The 18,702-nt window shown below is 42.1% G+C and overlaps 1 protein-coding gene and 1 long non-coding RNA gene across 7 annotated transcripts in view; one reads left to right on the top strand and one right to left on the bottom strand.

Annotated features, from left to right (window-relative positions):
- Positions 1-18,702, bottom strand: part of LHFPL3 (LHFPL tetraspan subfamily member 3) — a 323,142-nt gene that overhangs the window by 105,318 nt on the left and 199,122 nt on the right. For 2 of the 6 annotated variants that reach the window (XM_080392004.1, XM_080391999.1), the window contains exon 2: positions 1-18,702. This exon is cut by the window's left edge and continues 3,594 nt beyond it; it is cut by the window's right edge and continues 42,904 nt beyond it. The exons of the other annotated variants lie outside the window; for them this stretch is intronic. The gene's annotated coding sequence lies outside the window, so the exon portion shown is untranslated. 6 annotated transcript variants of the gene reach the window in all.
- Positions 1-18,702, top strand: part of LOC308065738 — a 44,392-nt gene that overhangs the window by 22,435 nt on the left and 3,255 nt on the right. The window contains exon 2 of the long non-coding RNA XR_013928895.1: positions 1-18,702. This exon is cut by the window's left edge and continues 18,090 nt beyond it; it is cut by the window's right edge and continues 3,255 nt beyond it. This is a non-coding gene — a long non-coding RNA (uncharacterized lncRNA).

Here is an 18,702-nt window from a genome sequence, read left to right as displayed (position 1 = left end):
TACAAGATAAAATTTATTCAGGTCCCTTCACCCAAAAATATTCAAGGTGAACAGTTACTCATGGGGACGCATAGGACATTTCTGGTATTTCAGCATTCAGGTTCAAGCTGCAGAAATACAATCCTGGTCTTTAACACCGCAGCTTCAAAGGCTCTAATGTGAGCAAATCCATCCCCACCCTTGTGGCCTCCCCCAGCCCACGCAGGGACACTAGAAACTTTTGAGATGCATTTGTTCCATACGTGGAGGGCTGGCTATAGCCATAGCCTATGGTGGGAGATACACAGCTCCGCAGCTGCGTGAGTCCTCCTCACTCCATGACCCCGAGTGGATCTGTACCTAGTAGAATTAAGGGGAGCAACCAGAGGGAACAACGCCTTTAAATCTTTGCCCTCGATCTGCTGACACGGTAACTATCTGTATTCAGCAGAGGCTCAATGTAGATGTTCACTATGGTCCTTTGGCTCTTTAAAAACTCATGGAAAATTAGGTATGGAAAGATAAACATTTGCAGCTGGTGATTTTAAGCACATTGGGTTTGGGTGCAAACACACAGTCAGGTCTGATTAAGCAGCCAAACTCCACAGCTTTCTAAGAGGTTCTTGCTTATAATATTACCAAATAACATTGGCATAATTCAGGATTTTTTTAGCTCCGTTCAGTAATTCACTCTGACACGCGTATGAACAACCAGCACTCACGCTGGCAATGTGCACAGAGAATAAGATGGCCAAATTGAACTGTTTACGCTCCATGGAGATGTGGTCAACACAGTCAGCAGAGTCTAGGTGGCAATTCACTCATCAATCGTATTCCAGGTGAGCTGCATAGCTCCCCAGGTTCTACTGACTGTATTGACCACATCTCCAGTAGCTATACTGGGAGTTACTGGGCACGGAATGCACATGTAGTCCTCCATGTATGGACATCTAAATTGAAGTATTAATTTGCAAACTGAATCCTGCCCTGTGCCCTGGTTTTATTAATGCTGGCATTTGAGCAAAAGAGGGACCAACACAGCTCTGACTATGTCTGGGACAGAACTAAATTTTGGCCAAGATGATAAACTAGAATACGCTCCTGCACATTATCTGAAGCAAGTCACAAGTGATTTTTAATTAGACTTTTTGAAATATTATACACGCGCAGTGAATTGGAAGATACATTAATTTTCTCCCAGGGTATATTACCATTTTTTTCCGAACTAGTATTTCTGAAGTCTTTCTTCTGGTCTGTCTAACATAATGTTTCTGCAGTGTAAATGCAAACTGCATGAAGTGCCGTGAAGAAAGCCATAAAGTGCTAACCGTAGGTGAGAAAGGCCACAGTACCCATGCACTACTAACAGCTCTCTCTTTAATTAGAAATTTATTCATCACTCTAAGAGGTTTTATCATTCCTCTCTTCCATCTCCCACTCCATGGTCTAGGGATTTATTTTCCTTTGCTGCAGAAATAATAAGCCAGGCAGCAAAGGTAGACATTTACTATTGTGAAAGAAAATAAATACTTTGGCTCCAGCTGTGTTAAATACATTAACCCTGCTCTGTTAAACAAACTGTGTATAGATGAACCAGGGTTTGGATGCTCTTACACTCTTGCTAGATCATGAATATCCTAATGTGTAACTATAATCATATTAGAAAGGATTTTGGCCTTATTTCATTTGCAGTTCTTACCTTATAGCATTGTATTTTTTTATGGTTTACAATTTCTGAATGAATAATTGTTCAGCACGTCTATTTATAAAAAAGGATTAAAAGTAAAGCCTACTTAAGCCTTCTTAAACACAAGTCCCTTTATATCTTTAGATTTTTCAGTTCCCTCAGCATATATGTTTCCAAAGTACGTGAGTTTCCATTTATACACCAACCATAGAGAAAATCTGAACTCACACAGTGCAGTCACACTGGAGTTAGTCTCATATTTTAAATAGAATAATGAATGTGCAATAAATTTAATATAATGTTAACAGAATCCAGGCCACAGAAAAATGATCTGCCTGGAAGAACTTACAAGACAGATAACTTTAGAGATAGAGGATGGCAGTTCGTCTTACTCAGCCAAGGGATATTTCAGATACTTTTACTCAAAAATTGTTTTTCTTTTTCTGGTCAAAGTCCTCTTCAGCTACAGGTAGATACCTCAGAGGGGTTTAGGCAACACGCAGCTTTCCATCACAAACAGCTGTGTAATAAACTGCGTGCTTATACTGGTGTGTTAAGTTTACATCTTGTGCTCATGGGAAGCGGTGTCGATTTAACCAGATTTTAATATTTGATTCGGCTGAGCCAATATTTCTAATATAGAAACACTGTTTTGGTACAGTATGTCTGAAAAGGAAAACTTTACTGTAGGCACTGGCCCCATGTTTTTGCAGTATTTTGTCCCTGATAGAGTGAAGATGTACATTAGTGTGAGATTTATTCTATTATCCTCCAGCCTTCTTAAAATGCCCTCTATGACCCCCAAATTACTATTTTCTTCCAGATAAGTAATCCAAACACTTAAATGCAAATGCTCTCTGTCTGGTAATTCTAAATCCAGAAATATTGTAAAAATTGGAGAGAAATTGTTTTTGAATTTTGGATTCTTTTTCTTTTGATCTTCCTCCCCTGCCTGAGAGTCATTCATATAACTGTGATTTCTCTTTAATTAGTACCAATCCATTCATGGTATCTCAGACACATTACATGCACATGTTGAAGGAAATTTAAACAATAGAGCACAATGCACTGAAACTGCAAGCAAGGTAAGGCACACCAAATGTGGAGCCCATAACCAGATCTCCTAATGCTTTTTGAGTTTACACTCTCAAAAGTGTAACTTTCCTCTGATACAATTTTGTTTATTTCAAATGGAAAATTATGAATATAAAGTGATTTTTGTCTGTGAGCAATGCAATGGCAACTCCCAGGAGCAGGACCTAAACGAAAAAAAGCATATAAATGCCAATCTGAACAGACATCCCCCTGCTGGGAGTAGTTTGGGAAATCATTTTAAAAAATGTAATTATACACTCATCACATTAGTGCCGCTTTCCCATTAAAAGATACATTTTCTGTACACAATTCTTTTAGATTGTGAGTGATGTTTTGTTTTCCAGTTGGAAGAAATTATTTATCTAAGCAACAAATTGTGTCATCCAGTTTGTCAAACTGTTGCTAGTTATTAACTGCAACATGATGGTTTTGACTGTAATTCAGAACTAGAAAATTAAAGATGGAATTCAAGCAACATCTCTAACTCACTGAACATAACACACAGTGATCTTGAGCTACTAAAGGCAAGTTACTACAGGCAGTGTTTTGCCTATAGCACCTACACACCAGCATACACATAGCTCTGCCTGTGATATATGTGTGATGTATGTCTACTGAAACCGTAAATTTAACCTGTAGATTTAAGGATTAATGTTCCTTAATCAAAGTGTTGTTCAGTGGGGTATTACTGGCATTGATGCATTACAGTGTAATGATGTCACTACAGCTTAACACATAGAAGTACATCCTGGTGTCATCGATATATCCATCTGGTGAATTTATTGCTCAAGACATCTAGTCTTACAATGTGAGATTATGAGAAGTCTGAACAAATTAAAGAGCTGTGTATTCCTTGCAAATAATTTGAAATATTTGCATATAGATGTTTCAGTTAATGCTGTAACGGAAATAAAAAAACCCAGCTACATAATGTGTTTGCAGGGGGATGACACGTATTTCCAGTTTGTGACCTCTAGTGGGAATAACCGATGAACTCGGCCTCAGAAGTCACTCTTAAATTTACTTGCATTAGCACTTTCCAAACAGTTTTTTGCCAAAATGTTCTACAACTCATAAAGCCTACCAAGCAACAGCCGTTTTCTCTAGCATTCATTTAACTACCTCCAGGTACTATATTTTTTTGTACAGAAAATGCAAACCTGTGCCAGGTTTGCTCTTTGATTAAAAAAAACCAAAAAACAAACAAAAAAAACCAAACCAAAAAACAACCAAAAGCAAATTTAGACATCTACTGCACTGCGTGACGAGCTTTTCCCCCTGGCTGCCAAGGAAAATGAAAATCAGTCTCTGGCCCAACAAGGGTGGATCCAGACTGAGTTTTGTCCTTGAATTCAAGATTGCTGCCTCACCGTGCAGCGTGCTGCTAGGATCAAGTGTGATGATTGTTTACTGCATGTTATTAAGCTGTTGATTAGACTGGGGGAATTGACGATTGAGAATTGTACATAAGTCAGTTCAAATGAGCTAAGCGTCACTTGATTAAACAGCAAAATCTAAACACACTGTGTGGGGAATAGAAAAATAGTGGGTTTCCCTGGTGTCGATTCATCAAATTCAAAGCTTGTGAAATATGTAGTAGTTAGCAGTATGGAATATAGTCTCACTTTCATTATTTGTGATAGAACATTGTAATGGAAAGATACTCCTGCTGATTCAAAGAGTTGGACTGCACGTGGTTTACTACCCAGGACAAGGCAGAGAGATGGTAGAAGGGAAAGCTGATAAAGGTAAGGGTGGCAACAAAGCGATGATGGGATAGTTCAGTGGGGCATGAAGATATTATCACATTTGTTTGCCTGAATTTCTTTCACTTTCCATAAGGAGGATGACAGGGATGAGTGCTCAGGAGGGCCCTGAGTGAGGAAGGGAAAAGCTGAACTGTTGACAAATCCTTTGGCCTTCGAGAGTGCAGACGGCGAGTGGGCTGCTGGAAAGAGACTGGAATGGGTAGACTGGGAAGGAGGAGGAATGAGAGGCTGTCTTTGACAGAGGAAGCTTTGCTGGAGAGATGGAGGGAAGACAGGTAAAAGAAACTCAGAAAGTGTAGCCAGGAGGAGGTATGTGGGAGAAAAGAAAAACAGTAAAAAGTATGCTGCCGTGAGGGTAGTCCTCAAGAACAGCAAAAGGTAAGTAAAACAGTCATGGGAATATCCTGGCAATATCATGGCTCAATTTTTAAGCCGATGGGGAATCCCATTTCAAACTGAATAGCAAAATAATGGCCCTTACTATCAATCTTTCTGGAAGCTGAGTCGCCATTTGGCGCTTTTCAGCATTATGCACTCTTGGCCCTTATTTAACCCATGTATTATCATTTCTGCACAGATGATTCTGTCATTTATTTTTCTATCCTGTCTTATTAATTTCCATAGTTACAGAATTGAAATGATAACTGTTCAAGAAAATTGCCGTAGAGTCTGTAAATCGTGTTGACGTTCAACTATTTCAAACTTGCAAAATATTAACATTCAGGTTAGAGTGAGAAATTGGTATATGGGCAGTGCTTTAAGTAATCATGTCCTGGAATGATGCTGAATTCAGAGAATTCAACAGGAATGATGTGCATACAGATATATCAGAGGATAATTTAAGAATACTCTACAAACAGTTGTGTGGGTTCATCATTATTTTGCGTGTCAGTTTCCAGGTAAGTGCTGTGAACTGAAAATGCTGGTTAGTATTTAATCCGGTGACATTAAAAATACAGGCTAAAAGTTTTTTGGGGGAGCAGCAGAACTAGGCAATTTTTTTTATGGCTTTGTGTCCCGTATCACTAGCTCTCAGGTGCAATACCTCAGTATCTCCAAGTCTCTTACTCCTCCTCTTCAAATTCCCCAAGCGTAAGGAGATCTCCTTACTCCCTTATCCCCTAAATGCTGACCAGATATAAAGCAGCAGAGGCCATAACTGGTTCGTAGCTCCATGCATCGTTATCGACTTACCAGCCCATAGGCTGTCAGCAGCCAATCACGAGGTCAAACTGACAACCACCGAGCTCTCATTCCCATTTTTCATCCAGTGAATATACTAATTCGGGACTCTTCTGTCAAACTAGTTGGTGTCAGACCTCTCAGGAAGATATGACATTTGGGTCTCTTCTGTTAGATGCGTCTGAAGTACCCATCGATAATAAAATTTCTGAGAAGGACGTGACAGATAGGAAGACAGCTTGATCTCATACGCCTCATTTCAAGGGGAAACCAGGCTAAAAATCTTGTTATACCAAAGAGTCCATAGGGTATTTTTGTTAAATATCACACAAAGCTAAACTGAAAGCTCTCTGTAGCTCTTGCTTTATGCGGCATGTCTAATCAATTTCATGTGTTTCTCACAGGGTCGGATGATGTCGATAAGCTGAATCTGAGAGCCTAGCTGAGCACTTGCAGGGGGACGCAAATACGAAGGTGTCTGGATGAATCACCCTATAAGTACCTTTCTCTCTCCCTCCAGTAATTACTAGGGGAGAGTCATCTACACAGTATAACCAGGTAAAAAGTAAAAATCTCATCCAAATTGACTCGTGTGACTAAATTTCAAATATTTAGAAAGTGTCTTTAATGTACAGAAGGCCGTGTAAGTGTTAAGAAAGAAAATATATTATCCAAATTTATTTGGTGTAACCTTTTGTTCTATTACTTTTTAGGTTATTTTCACCAGTAAGGCTCTCATCCTGCCACCTAGGTGGGTACAACTCACCGGCTGCCTCTTGAAGACTATGAGCTACTGACATGAGAGATTGCTCCCAGAGACTCTTTTGTTTTTACTACGGTTGTTCTTCCCATTCCTTCAGCTCTCCAGCTGCACTTCCTCTTAAAATAGTTGCACTTAAATACATTCAGCCACAAATACATACATAGATAAACTGGGCAACGTCTGAAGAAACTTCAACCCAGCATGGCTGGTCATAGGTAGGTTACTCAATTCCACTGTGCAAACTGCACTGGGGAGAAAAATAGTGACTCTTAATCAGAGATGCTCTCTTTATACTGGCCTGGCCAGGGATGTTGCACAGTTGCTTTGTAAGTTATTTGTTAGGAAGCACATCCACACTTCTTCCAAGGTCTGTGCAGGCAGGTTGGTAATGCGCAGTAGAAGAAAGGACAGAGTTTCCCCGACTATGCTGATGTAGCAAGCTTCAAGATGGAGAGAAAAGCAATACAAGTCATCGGTGTGGACGTATGCCCAGGGATGTTTGCTCTGCTGAGGGGCAGAGATGATGAGCCTGGGAATAGCGCTGTACTGACGTGGCTGTGACTTACAGAGCCAGACACGACGTCTGTGCAGCACCATGGTGTGCTGTACAGCTGAGCTCGAGTGGAGCTATCTCAGGTGTCTGTAACATGCAAGTGCTTGCACATGTCCATACCCTTTGACCACCTTCAGAGCAGGGGTTTCACTTTAACTGCTAGGATGGGCAGCTGACTTTTCACTGTGGTATCTTCTGAGAGATCAGCCTTTTGCTTAGGAGAAAGGAGCTGTCTATTAGTTAAAGATTCTCAACTCCTGATCCATCAAACAGAAAATCTTCCTATTTCTGAATGGAACATTTTTATTTAAGCCTAAAAACCCCCAATCGTTAGTCAATAACCCCATACCAGGCCTGGATTTTGGAAAACCAAAAGTGTTTCCTAATCCAGAAAGCTCACCTTGCACTCTTTTAGGTAAGAAAAAAAATCCCCAAACCACAACACATTCTTTGAAAGACCATTCATCTTAATTTATACTTCTTCTGCAACCAGCTGTCAAAGACAGGACACTGCGCACCAGGAAATTATGTTTTGGTCTGAAATGGCAGTTTCTGTGCCTCTGTAACAGACGTATGCCAGGATAGAACATGCTAGGTAATGTTGGTGTCAGAACATCATACAGTATTTGATAAAACAGAAGAGATTAATTTTGGACTTTTGCAGGATTATGTAACGTAATTGGGTAAAACTCATAATAAACTGCCTCCAAGCACAAAAAAAAGGTTCCTGTCCAAAGGAATGCTACCATGGAAGCATGATGGAAAGACCCACACAGTGCCAACATTTAAGGATGCTTACTTCCAAACCATTCTCATCCAGTGCTGGAGTAGATGTTGCAAAATTCTCTGTGTAGCCAATTTTCATGGTCCAAGTGGAATGAAAGGCAATGCATGTTAGGCATACGTTATGAGAGGGAAGAAGGAATGTAATTTGCAATATTTTCAGCTGTAACCTTCTAAAACGGGATGGTCTAAATGCAGCCTCTGGGCAAGAGAAATGATTGCATCCACACCAGCACTCGAAGGTGCAGTGGGGTCGAAGTAAAAATGTGAGAAGGTGTTTAATCCTGCAGTCTGCCCCCATTGCTTTTGCATGGCTGGCAAAGGGGATTCTGAAACTGTTCCCTAACCATCCCAGCCTGCAGTACTACAGGTAAGAAAGCTGCCACCATTTATTCGTTGCTGAAGCTGAAGCAGCAATAAAGAATGTGCCTTATGACCACCAAAGGTAAAATTTTCCTATGTATTCAGAATATCCAATTGCTTTGCTTAAGATTACAAAGATGTAAATCAAATATTCATCAAATTTTATACAAAACCTGTATCTTTGGTAACCAAGCACAGGATGTTTTCCCAGTTTCACTCCTCTGTTGATTAAGAAGTACTCCTCTGTGCTGGTTCTGACTGGGATAGACAAGTTTTTCCATAGTAGCTAGTACGGGGCTGTGCTCTGGATTTGTGCTGGAGACAGTGTGATAACACAGGGATGTTTTCGTTGCCGCTGAACAGCGCTTGCACAGAGCCAAGGGCTTTTCTGCCCCTCACCCCACCCCACCAGCGAGTGGGCTGGGGGGGCACAAGGAGCTGGGAGGGGACACAGCCAGGACAGCTGGCCCCAACTGACCAAGGGGATAGCCCAGACCATATGACATCATGCCCAGCACACAAGCCTGGGGGAAGGAGGAGCTGGGAAGGGACGTTCAGAGTGATGGCATTTGTTGGGCCAAGTCACCGTTTGGTGTGATGGAGCCCTCCGTGCCTGGAGGTGGCTGAGCCTGCCTGCCCGTGGGAAGTGGTGAGTGAGTTCCCTGCTTTGCTTTACTTGCACATGTGGCTTTTGCTTTACCTATCAACCTGTCTTTATGCCAATCTATGAGTTCTCTCACCTTTACGCTTCTGATTCTCCCCTCCATCCTACTGGGAGGGGAGTGAGTGAGCAGCTGCGTGGGGCTTAGTTGCCAGCCAGGGTTAAACCATGACATCCTCTGTCTGTTTCAAAAAACCAAACATGCAGGTAGTGTAAATGCTACCATTTTTATGTAAGTTAATAAGAATATGTTGTTTTTACTCACACAAAAGCTCATCCGTCCCCTCTAACCTTTACCACAGCCCAAAAGCAATAAGACATTGTGTTTAACATCAGAAATTCGCACCTGAATAACATAAAGTCACTGTAACCAGGGAAACTGAACAGTGGCACAGACAGGTTTTCATTTAAGCGTGGATGGGGGAAGAATTAATATGATTATTAGAGGATACCGGCTTTTGAACAACAGCAGTTCACTGTAACTTCAACATAATTTTTATTTTGGTGGCAAGGAAGAATTCTGTGTCTAGGAAGAAGTATTCAAAGGCGAGTATTTTGGCAAGGGCTGTACCAAGTTTCTGAATGGATCAGATTTGCTATAGGTGAAAATGCCTTTGTCACAAACCATGACGGATGATATCCTTGTCTGGCAAGCACGCAGTGACAATGCTCACAGCAGAGTCCCCTGCCAACAGACACAAGAGCTGGGCTGCGGACAGCATTACCATGAGCTGTTTTCCTTCCTCTCTGCAGCTCTCAACTGCAACTGAATCATAAGAATATATTTAAATATATGTGTATTGTTCTTGGCAGCCCCTTTTAGAGCCGGCAATGCAGGGAAGGATGGAAGCCCTGGTCTGACAGCAGTTTCAAGAGCGTTGTCCACAGCTGGCGGTGCTCTCCTGTGACAAACACGTGCATAGGCAACAATGCCAGCAGCAGTTTGACAACCAGAAAAGCAGGATTAGGAAAACCAGTGAATACTATCTGCATATTATTTCAGCCTCCTCTCGCCGAAAAAAGCAGGTTCTTCCCCAGTGATCTGCTGGTGTCAGGATGGGGAGATCCCCCCCCCCCCCCCCCCCAGCAGTTTGTGCCTCTCTGAGGGCTGACCCAGGTGGTCACGTCTGCTCTCCTTCTGCCACAGGCTGCTGTCACCCATTTCACACTTCCCAGTCGTCGGCTTGTGGAGGGTACTTGAGCCTGGGCATGACGGCTCTGTGTGCTGCTGGGGCTCAGCAGTAGCCTTTTGCCAGAAGCTGATGCTGTTTGGCAGAAACCAGAGCTTCTTGTGCAGTTCTTGGCACCATGAGAGAACACCAGCAAGGATGCCCCTGCTCAGGGGCATCCATCCTGCCTCACATGAAGCATCTAGGAGCACAGCTTCTCATCTAAGCCCGTTGCCTGTGACTCCGTGAAAAGAAAGAAGCAAATCTGGCAAGTGACTCATCTCGCACAGCTCAGGTACTAATCTCAGCACGGCAAGATTAATTCCTTGGAGGTACTGAGCTTCACTCTCTCTATTAACTCTTGAGGAAGCCTAGAAAACCAACTTACACTAAATCAACATTCTAAAAGTAAAGCCCAGTGAGATGGCTTTGGGCACTAAGCAAAATATCAGCTATTTAAGTCACAGTGAATATGCAGTATTTACAAGGCTATACAGAGGGCTCCCACAACCTTCACATTATGGTTGCCCTTCTGGGACATTTTCTTGCCAAAAGCTGCTCTTTGAGTAAGGCTGGTCAGTTTGGTGGTCTGAGGAAGCCACCAGTCTATAATTTAGTAACCTTTCTAAAGAATGAAATACATATGGTGAAGCCTTTCTGCTTCATTTTGCTCTTTATTAGATGGGAGAACAGCAGCTGCATGTCTGCTTGTCAGTACATGACTGTAATATTTATATCACCTCAGAGGACAGCAGAAGAGCAAATGCTTCCTAGATAAACCAGATATTCCTCTATAAACACCCGAATATTGAAATGTTCAGACTTTGAATTTTCCAAAGAAGCCAAATGTTTGTGTTAACATTAAAAACAGAGAAAGAGGTATATGGATAAAAAAAGTTTTAGACAGGGCATAGGAAGAAAGAAGCTTAGATTTTATCTCTTTTTTATCTGTGACCTTTTTTAAATGTGGGACCAGAGAGGAGAGAAGGAATTAGAGAATAAGGGCAGAGACCCTGGCCTTGAAAAGGAAGCCATGAATTATAGAATGGAGTCTTGGACATTTCCTCATCTAAACTGGCTCCTGGGGGCTCCAGTCCCAGTGGGAACCTTTAATTACTATATAAAATCAAATAATATTAATTGACTATTTAGTGTATGTATTTACTTGCTGTGAACATCCATGCCAGTAAAACTTCATCACTCCAATGTTTATGAAAAGCAAACACTGGGTGCAAGTCAGCCCCAACTGAATTAGTTATTTGAAAGTATAAATTGATCAGAAAGAATTTTTCTGTGATGTTTGACTAATTTTTATTAACTGGAATAAGTCTAAACTTTTCTTAGGAAGGCAAATTCTCAGTATGTCCTTCCCTATCCAGCTGAGTTTTTGTAAGGGTAACATGCCAATACAAGATCTAAATCTTGAAAAAGCTCTTTAGAAGTAAGAAAGGGTTTTTAGTCCCTAATGCAGAAGTACATCTAGGTAAATTGCTTATTTTTAGATTCCTATGTTTTAAAAGAAATGAGGAGATGCAAAACGTCTTTTCCTCTCCCATGCGGCCAACTAACAGGGGTATTCCTCGCTAACAGTACCCCTTGAAATATTTTGCAGAGGTAATTAGAGAAAAAGGTCTCTGGAGACTTACATTCAGTAATTCTCCAGATTTTCAACAACTAAAACCTTGAAAGTATCCATTTTTTTTACCAAGTTGTTAATTTTTCTATCAAAACGCCCTAAAAGTAGAGCAACAGCTGTGCAATTTGCCATTGAAAAGTTTTTTTATCTGAATTAGTTACTTTTTTTCCTTCATTTCTCTTGTCTGTTAATTACACCGACAAAATCCAGCAACTGTTCAGAGCTGCTGAGTCCCTGGAAGCACTTGCGTTACCTCTGTTAGCTTTCCATCAGGCTTCATGATGACATTTATTCATCCAGAAACTGTTAACTGCGGATTATTGAGCTGAACCTTTTAGACTGGCGTGTCTCTGGGAGAATTCAGCGTATGTATTCACTCACCCAGGCCACACATTAGCCCTCACTTTATTTTCTGTTCCGGCTTCATGTACAAAACTGCACCTCACACTTTCAGATGTCTGCATTTGAAAGAGAGAAATTCAGTAAGGATCAAACCTACGGTATCCTCATAAGGAAGTCCTGGGTCGGTGCTGCACTATCCCCATCGATAAATCTTTCTGCGTGGTGTGTGTGGCTCACGTCGCGCTGCTTTTATGATGGCTCCATATTGACTTGAGCGAACTGTCACGCATTTAACTTCAGCAGAGAAAACCAATTATTTTTTTCCCCAAAATAAAAACTGTATTCAGAGGCTACAAGATTATTACAGGAGCCAGAGGACCGGTAGCTCTGTTGCAGGTAGCAATCTCTCTCACACTCGGGAAGCAAATGAGCTTTCTGAAAGCGAGCTTTCGCTCTGGCTAGCACAAGCGCAGCACCTTTCAGTGTCACTCCAATCACCCAGCTAAATGGAGAGAGCGCGGAAAATTATTTAAGAGGGGGGGAAAAAAAAAGATCTGAAGTAACAACTCTATGCATGTTGATCTGTTTTCTGATACCACAAAAATATCAGAGCGTAGGTTGGGGTGTGGGTAACAGTGTTTCCTATTCGTCATGCACTACCACTGCTCCAGCGCTGAGAGAAGCCTGGTGACTCGGAATACACACAGCCCAGTGCGGCACATGGCTTACAGACAAGCAGCCAGGACCCTGGGGACTCAGAGTTTACTTCATACCACGTAGAGCCGAAGACACAATGTAAGCTGGAGGATTTATCTCCCGATCCTTATTCCTTCAAGTGGTAACTTCAATACCAGGTTTGCTAAACAGGCGATGCAATTCTGAATGCCACTGCTCACCTTGCGTAATCAGGTTGAATACCATCTAAGTAGACAACAACTATTCTGCTAGAGATTTCAGTGATCGCCTTCACAGACTCCCATAAAATCTGGAATTATACTAGGAAGTATCGAATACATCCATTCACGAGTGATGGATTCTATGGCTGGAATCACTTTAAAAGAGTCACTAAGACCTTGAAGCAGAAGCAGGCATATATTAATCAGCAGATTTTCCTACCAGACAGGGTCATATAGGACCACTCAGGTGGTGCAGAAGCACAGACCGAATTACAAACCAAAACCAAACTGATCTGAGTTTTGGATCAAAAAAAACAAAACCAAAAAGATCTGAGATTTCACAGACTGAATATCTAGCCTTACAAGTCTTCCTTTATGGAGGATGCTTATTCTAGTCTGGGCTTCAATCTGGAAGACAACTGGGGAGACAGCTTAAGGCATCTGGAGGTACCTGCAAGTGATACGTTTTTTGCTAATAATCACAGACACACAATACAAAATTGTGCTGCTTCTAGTCAAAACAAAACACAGATTTTCATCCCATGATTGCTACTTAGAACTCGGAGCTGACTTTTTTCTCACAAACCATCCCATTAACCTGAACAGTGCTATTTATATCTCTGCAATGCTTACTAATGTGAGTAACAGTCGCTGGATTAGGCCATGTGTTTGGAGTGCGATTTTTATTTTGGGTGCGTGGGAGCAGAGTCCTGAGATTACACAGACATGCTGGTGTGAAATGCTGAGGAAAGAGCATCTGCTGAGCCGTGTGAAAAGCAGATAAAGCAATAAGGGAGAGAGAGAGAGAGAGAGAGAGAGAGAGAGAGAGAGGATGAATGGGCTGAACGATAAAATAGTCACATAACAAGCCCCAGACATTTGAATATTTATTTTGAATTATTCTGGTTTTGATAGCCCCCAAAGAGCACTTTTAAGTGCTTAATTTGCTTTGCTCCATTGATTTTAATTAATCTTGCCCTAGGCTTTCAAATTTGATGAGCATGGAGAACTTAGGGGTGAAAAAAAATAAAGCAGCCTGCTTCTTTACTGTATAATATTCCTTAACTGCTTCACAGCATGGGCAACCGTGGTGCAGATGTGCCAGACCTGGACATGAGTACTCATCATGCCATTGGCACCATCCTTGTAGGTAGGGATACTACCTTCACGGGCTGAATTTAAAGCAGAAGACAAATATCTAATGCCAAAGGCTTCTGAATGGATGGAGCTGATCCAGTTCCTCATCCAGCCAACAAAACAGCAAATACCTGCCTGCAGGCTCTGCGTCAGAGGCATGAGGCAATCACAGAATCATAGAATGATAGAGTGGTTTGGGTTGGAAGGGACATTTAAAGGTCATCTAGTCCAATCCCCCTCCAATAAGCAGGGACACCTTCAGCTAGATCAGGTTGCTCAGAGCCCCGTCCAACCTGACCTTGAGTGCTTCCAGGGATGGAGCATTTACCGTGGTATATAGGCAACCTGTTCCAGTGCGTTTCACCACCCTCATTGTAAAAAATTCCTTCCTTATATCTAGTCTGAATCTATGCTCTTTTAGTTTAAAGCCATTACCCCTTGTCCTATCGGTACAGGCCCTGCTAAGAAGTTTCCCCCCATTTTTCTTATAAGCCCCCTTTAAGTACCAGCAGGCTGCAACAAGGTCTCCCTGGAGCCTTCTCTTCTCCAGGCTGAACAACCCCAACTCTCAGCCTTTCCTCGCAGGAGAGATGTTCCATCCCTTTGATCGTTTTTGTGGCCTCCTCTGGAGCTGCTCCGACAGGTCCATGTCTTTCCTGTGCCCGGGGCCCCAGAGCTGGATGCAGCACTGTAGGTACACCCAAAGTGATGGGCAGCTCTGACAGCAACAGCTGTATCTAACAGCTCCCACTGCTCAGTCAGCTGGCACAGAGAAGCAAGACCACCCTGCACTGCCACGAACAAGTATTTCTTTCCACAGGCAAGTCTCCACAGGGTCCCAGAGTTACACTGGGTACAAAGAAATCACACATCTATATAGTGAAAGGCTCCTGCAAGCACAGAGGCATACTTAAAAAGAAACCAGAGAGACGACCTACAGGAAGCACATGAGCTTTTGTACCACACAAGAAGAGATGCTTTTGCATTTGGAAGGAAGGATAAGTGATAAAAGAAAAATTATAGGATCCTTTGTTCTCCCTGGAATGACTGACCCAAGGCATCCCCTTCAGTGAGACATCTCCTGGAATCATTTAAAGGGACCAATAACAACTGGTGATGACTGCAGCCTAGGGAGAGTGCCACTGCCATCAAGTTTACCTAATGAAGATGAATTTCATTATTGCCAGGTTGAGTGGTTTTAAACCAGGTGTTAAGCAGCTGTGTGATTCAAAGATCTTGTTCCAGAGCTACTAGATTTGAGGTTCAAGAGGCATTTTCTTCCAGCAATTTCGATTAAAGAGACAGAAATTCCAGAGAGACTGGGACCTTCTGCCCAAAAGTGCAGCGCTGCCACTGTGCACGGGGTGCACAATGGGACCAGAGACTGCAGTGAAGACATGTTGTTTTCATGCATTCCTAACTGAGCAGAAAAAATATCAATCAGGTGATCAGTTTTCCGCCACCTCTGCCAAACTCTGGATGTGGACATACCACCTCTTCTTGATTCAGCTGAGAGCAGCAACTCCCAAAAAGCCCCTGGTCCCTCAGCATCCCTCCACTGAGTCCCAGGGGGAACGCAGGACCATCACCTCCTGGCAGCACCACAGGAGGGATGCTCCAGCAGGACCAGGCTATAGCAAGAAGCCCCAGCCCAGCCCATCATGTAGGAGGACAGTAAGGTCAGTCATCAACTGGGATTTATTCTTTGTCCTCCTAAAAGGCAAGACAGTGACCAGCATGAACTAATCAGTGATTAAACTGTTACTCAGAAGCTGTAATTTGACATTTGTGACTTCTCTGATTACTACTGTCTCATTATGCATCTCTATTGCCTTCCTGGGGAAGGTTATTAGAAGGTCATATGTTTTAGATAATAATTAGTTAAATCTCCTGCCAATGAATAAGCAACCTCAGTTCTAACATCTGTAATTCTGAATGTGGCTATCTGGATAAATGAGCCTAAAAAAAGAGAGAAAAAATAATTTGCTTTAGCGAAGGAAGGTATTGTTAATGTATACCCACAAGAGACTTGAAAAAACCTCCCGCAAATAGATGAAAGTAATTCATTAAGAACATTAATCAGTTTTGGACTATCACACACTGTAGTAATCAATCATTTTAATTAAAAGGAACCATGCATTCTCTCCCTGTCTTTTACCTCTGCCCATCTTTGCACATACAGCTGATCAAAGACGTCATATTTCAAAGATGCTGAATACAGTTCCTGTAGTCTTCATTAAAGCATGTCACAAAGCAACAATATCCTCTGTTTGCACTGAAGTACTCGCCTTCTTGGCGAAGCTTTTGCTTTTGCTCTGGAGGAAACAATCAGATTCCAGTTCCTGTGCTCTGTGTAAGGGAAGAGAAAAGACCTAACTGCCTTACAACAAGGTGTACTGGCTCATCCATGTCTCTCAGGGAGAAACTTGGCCTTCCAAGCACACCTAGACAGGTGTCACTGCTCAGTAACTGTCTTTCCTCCATCCCCCCTGGAGAGTGGGACCCTGAAGAGGGTCTCCATTCTTCCCAGTACCTTTTCTTCGAGAGCTGCCAATAGCAGACCCCATGGAAAGGAAGGGAAGACTGCACAGGGAAAATATATAGGGATATTTCGCCACTCTGCAGCATGTTGTAGGTCAGGGACTTCTTGAGCCAGAGGCAGCGTTTAATGGCTGCAATGGATTTTTCATGCCATGCATTTCTCCAGTCCCTTTCTGAATCACGTAATGAGCAGAGACAAATTTTTCCTTTTCAATATCAGCTGTTTTGCTTCCTATCATGCTAAAATTATAGGAAAGAATGAAACATTTTGGTTCTTCTAATAAGCGAGGAAACAGTTTTGTTACACTCATCAATGCGTTGCAGCCTTCTGAGATCAAAGAATGCTGCTACTTTCCTTTTAGGAGCACAAGGAAGAACAAAAAAAAATTACATTGAAAATGCATTTGTAAAAAAGCTGTATCCTCCTTTCCTAAAGCTGATGTTGGTATTTCAATACCTGCCGGTTAGCTGGTATCTGCCTCTGTATGATCAGCATGAAGTTTCAAAGGATGTCTGGCTTCAACAATATCTAATATTGATTTAATTTAAGATAAAGACAAGGCTGTAAACGTGAGAATCAGTCAACAAGAAAGGCATAAGTCAAATGTTGTGGCAGAGAAGATTTTTCAGTTGTCCTTTTCTTGAGTACAAGGAACAAAAGGGAAATGGTTTGGTCACAGCTGTGTTTCTTGCATTCCTTAAACTGCTGCTCAGGGAGAGGGGCTCGGAGGGATTTTTCCATTTTTCACCATCCTATGAGATAGCGGATGGGAACAGTAGTATCTGACAGGGTTCAACAGCACTTTCAAAAAGCCACTGGCACAGTTCTGTTTGAGAAGGTAAGTAAATCATGGTGTGAAAGATAAGCAGTGATGTGGCCTGCAGACACTGCAGGGACGGAACAGATGCATCAATAAAGGGTCGCTTCTCTACATGATGGAACGTTACACTCGAGCGTGTTGAAGTCCCAAATGGAAACTAGTGGTGCTAATTATATTTATATACGACCTGAGAGAACTAGAGAAAAGACAAGGAAAAAGAAAAAACAAAACCCCAACTTCTTTAGATTAATTAAAACTAGAAAAAATAGAAGGAAGTCCTCAGGAGAGTCCCGATGAAGTGATGTGACAGCTAGGACACAGACACACGTGTAGGAAATGGTCTGAATAACTCCTCTGTATTACTACTTCGGAAATGTAATGCAGCCACAAAGGAAAAAAGACCTGTGCCCGTGCTCAGTATGAGCTGCTGCTTACAGAAACAGCCAAAATACTGGGATGCACAAGGAACAGGACAGACAGTTCTTAACTTGTAAAGTGCCAAGGTAAACAAAATGCTCACCTTTGCCTTTAACTGTGTGTCTGTTCTGAGCTTCGTATCTCAAAAGAATAGAGTTCAAACAGAAAGAGTTCAGAAAGGAATAGTGCAAATACTAATTAATGTACATAGGGCAATAAAGGTAGAAAATAATTCCTGTATCAGAGACAAACTGAAAAGCCTGTGACTGTAGAGAGCAAGTGAACAAAACTGAATATACTGAATATTGTTCTCTGCCCTGTCATAAGTCAAAAGCCAAGTAACATTTCAAGTATTTGGAAGGCAGCATTCATCTACATCTGAGATAATGTCTTCTTTTTAATTAGAAAACAAAATGGCTTGATAACCCTGGATGTCCTTATTTCAAGCTACGAAGTAACAAGAGCCTTACAGAATTAACAAAAGGATCAAACAATGACAAAGCTAGTAGCACACACTTTATTAGGTAAAATAAAATGGAAATATAAATGTCTATCTGTCTTTCTAAGCTAGCCATTAGCTTGACCACTGTAAGATTTTTAGTTTCAGGGGTGCTAGAAATACACACGACAAAGCGGTGTACGATGCAGACACAACGGACCGAGCGGACTCGTGCTTCTGCAGCGCAGTGCAGCACGTCCTGAGCTTCCCCGTCTGACATAGGTGCAGTCCAGCCAAACCAGTGCAGTGCTTTGCCTAAAGAAAAGCGTGCTAATGCTGGCTTCACACAGCCATGCTGAATCTGGTTGCAAGCACTGAAGACCACCAAGCACTGCTGTGCTCTCCACACGGTCTCTCTGCTGTGCTGCACCTCACTGTAGGCACATGCACCCAAGGCTACCCGATGGAC

The sequence above is a fragment of the Falco punctatus genome (assembly GCF_963210335.1).
Source record: "Falco punctatus genome assembly, chromosome: 6".
Taxonomy (NCBI): domain Eukaryota; kingdom Metazoa; phylum Chordata; class Aves; order Falconiformes; family Falconidae; genus Falco; species Falco punctatus.
Note: the sequence above shows the minus strand (reverse complement) of the source record. Positions and strands in the feature narration are given on the sequence as shown.